The sequence below is a fragment of the Grammomys surdaster genome, unplaced genomic scaffold (assembly GCF_004785775.1).
Source record: "Grammomys surdaster isolate TR1022 unplaced genomic scaffold, NIH_TR_1.0 316850, whole genome shotgun sequence".
In the NCBI taxonomy this organism is placed as follows: domain Eukaryota; kingdom Metazoa; phylum Chordata; class Mammalia; order Rodentia; family Muridae; genus Grammomys; species Grammomys surdaster.
Genome location: NW_021626673.1, coordinates 1 through 2,640, shown reverse-complemented (window position 1 = coordinate 2,640; position 2,640 = coordinate 1). Strand labels below are relative to the sequence as shown.

Here is a 2,640-nt window from a genome sequence, read left to right as displayed (position 1 = left end):
TGCTTTCTCTGAAAAACCCTAAGTAACACTAGTCTGTCCCTGGAAGGGACCACCGTTCTGATTTCTATCACCATGGCTTAGCCTATTCTAGAATGTTTAACAAGCATAGTCATGGTGCACATGGTATATTTTTAACAAGCTCCTTTACCCACGTGGCATTTCCACACTTATCCACATTGTCAGACAGGACAGTAGTTTCTTCTACTCCAAACAGTAGTCAGTTTTATTAACATATTACAGTCTGTTTATCCACTCCCCTCTCCGTGGACCACTGGGTTGCTTCCAATCTGGGGCTATTATGAATAAAACCACTCTGAATATTGTCCCACAAATGAGACATGTGTTTAAATGAAGACACAATTGTGAACATATGGCTAAATGCACAGTAGAATTGCCAGATCATAGAGAATGTACGTGTTTAACTTCACACAAAATCCTCAAACTCTTTTTCCAACATGGCAAAACATTGACAGCCTCACACCCCCACTGTCTTTAGCCGTATACCCATTGATCCATGCGAGCCCACCGGGCTCCAGTGGATAGTGCTCAACCCAAGGCCACATACATAGCCCTGGTTCCTCTCAGTGAGCCACAAAACAAAATGTGTAAGAGAGATATGTGGGGAGGTGATAGGATGCACAGGGATGGTAGGCAGGTGGGCACGAGAGTTGACAGCATGCATTGTGAACATCTGTGCGACTGTCTAAGAAGGTATTTAATTAATAAATAGCCATACCTGCTCTCTTTGGGTTTCCATCTCTTCACTTTCAATCTATGTATATTCTTTTTTTTTAAGGAATATAAAAGTATTTATTGACCACTGTTCACCATTATTTACAGTAAAGTAAATATACAGTTGGATGACATTCTGATACTACAGAGTTACTTTTCTGGCTCATTGAACCAGAAGGCAAATACTGAAAAGATTGATCCTGCCAGTAAGGAATGAGTCAGGGTAAAGAAAAAGCGTGCAAGTCATTAATTGGTATTAGCAACTTTTGTTCACTCACTTAGTCAGCAGGTCTTAAATTGCCAACATTAGCTCCAACCATGATTCTATTTCCACATCAAACAGATTCCATGAATAATAACCTTTTAGTACAGATTTTAACTTTCTACAAAGGAATGGTTCACCAGAGGAACCTTTAGGCTGACTAGCTGAGCTGGACTCTAGAGCGCTGGGACTAAAGGCATGTGCCACCACACTAGGCCCAAGTCTTTTTATTAAGTCAAACTACTACTTTGTTTAATTCCATTTTCTCAAGGTGGAGTTGGTATGAACAACATTCAGTAAATAAACTAGTGTATTTACGTGATAATACATCAATTCTGATGTGGTTGCTTTTAAACTATCCAATAAATTACAGACTCTGTTTAACCTGAAAGGTTACGGTTCCAGAAAAATGTTCACAATGAGGGAATCTCATCCACTTGTGTTTTCATCTTCAGTTCTTTTAAGTATTAAAAACAAGACAAAACAAATAAGTCATTGTGTTTTATGCACACACCGCATACAAACAAAGAAACTCAGGATGGTCCTTCTGTGTCCCAGTTAAAAATAAATTCAGACTGAGTAGCGACTGTAAAATCTCCCCAGCGGTTAAGAAAAGCCGTTCTTCAAAGCTGAGGAAATACAACATGGTATCAAATATTCTATTGTTAAAGGAAGCAACTACAGAAAGCTCTTACTTGCTCAAAGCAATCAGTGCCTTTTGATGCAGAACAAAAACCAAAACTATCCCAACTACCATCAATACTTTCAAAACCAGCATATCAAACTTGATTTTCATTAGAATGCTATTTTTTCCACACTAATTATTTCAAAACTCAAGATCCAGACTTTATGTATATATGTATAAATATATATATATATATATATATATAAATGCAAACAATTATTGTGCTTCATCTTCAGGACAAGAATGCCAAGTCAACCTTTCCTCATAGACGGCAATGACAATCTGAGGACATTTCATATTTGCCTCCTTTGCCAGCACCAAGTCAGCTTCATCTGAGTCCTTCCATTTCATGAGAAACATTAATTCTCCACTGCTGTCTGTGGCACCAATTATTTGTTCAGGATCAAGACCTCTGGCAAAGCCAGCATCTCTCTTTTTCTTCGATTTGCTATCATCAGATTCACTGTCAGATAAAGATTTCCTCTTTGTACCATCTTTTTCTTTACCAGCTTTTTGAGAATTAAGAAATGCTTCAATTAATTCTGAACAATCTAAATTTTCTTCTGGTTCCCAAGTATTATCAGCATCTGTGAACCCCTTCCACTTGAGGAAGTACTCGACCTTCCCATTCACTACACGGCGGTCCAGCACTTTTTCTACCACAAATTCTTCAGGCTCTGCCACTTCAACATTTTTACTATTTCCATTCTGTTTCTTTCCCATTTTTTGCAATGTAGTTTTATTGGAGGCCATTTTTAAAATTTAATCGGAGACTTGAAGAGTTCACCGCTTAAGATGCTCGGGGCCGATGATCCTGCGGAGTCTCCCCAATCTATGTATATTCTTAAAGGTGAATTGCATCTCAGGTAGGTGACAGTTTGGATATGGAATGCCCCGCAAAGCTTAGGAAGCTGAGTCATTGGGGACTGTCCTCAAAGGAGATAGTAGGGCTTTGACCCTT

At 38.7% G+C, this 2,640-nt stretch overlaps 1 pseudogene; it reads right to left on the bottom strand.

Annotated features, from left to right (window-relative positions):
* Positions 1–1,895: 1,895 nt before the first annotated feature.
* LOC114616327 lies at positions 1,896–2,432 on the bottom strand (annotated as a pseudogene).
* Between the last annotated feature and the right edge of the window lie 208 nt (positions 2,433–2,640).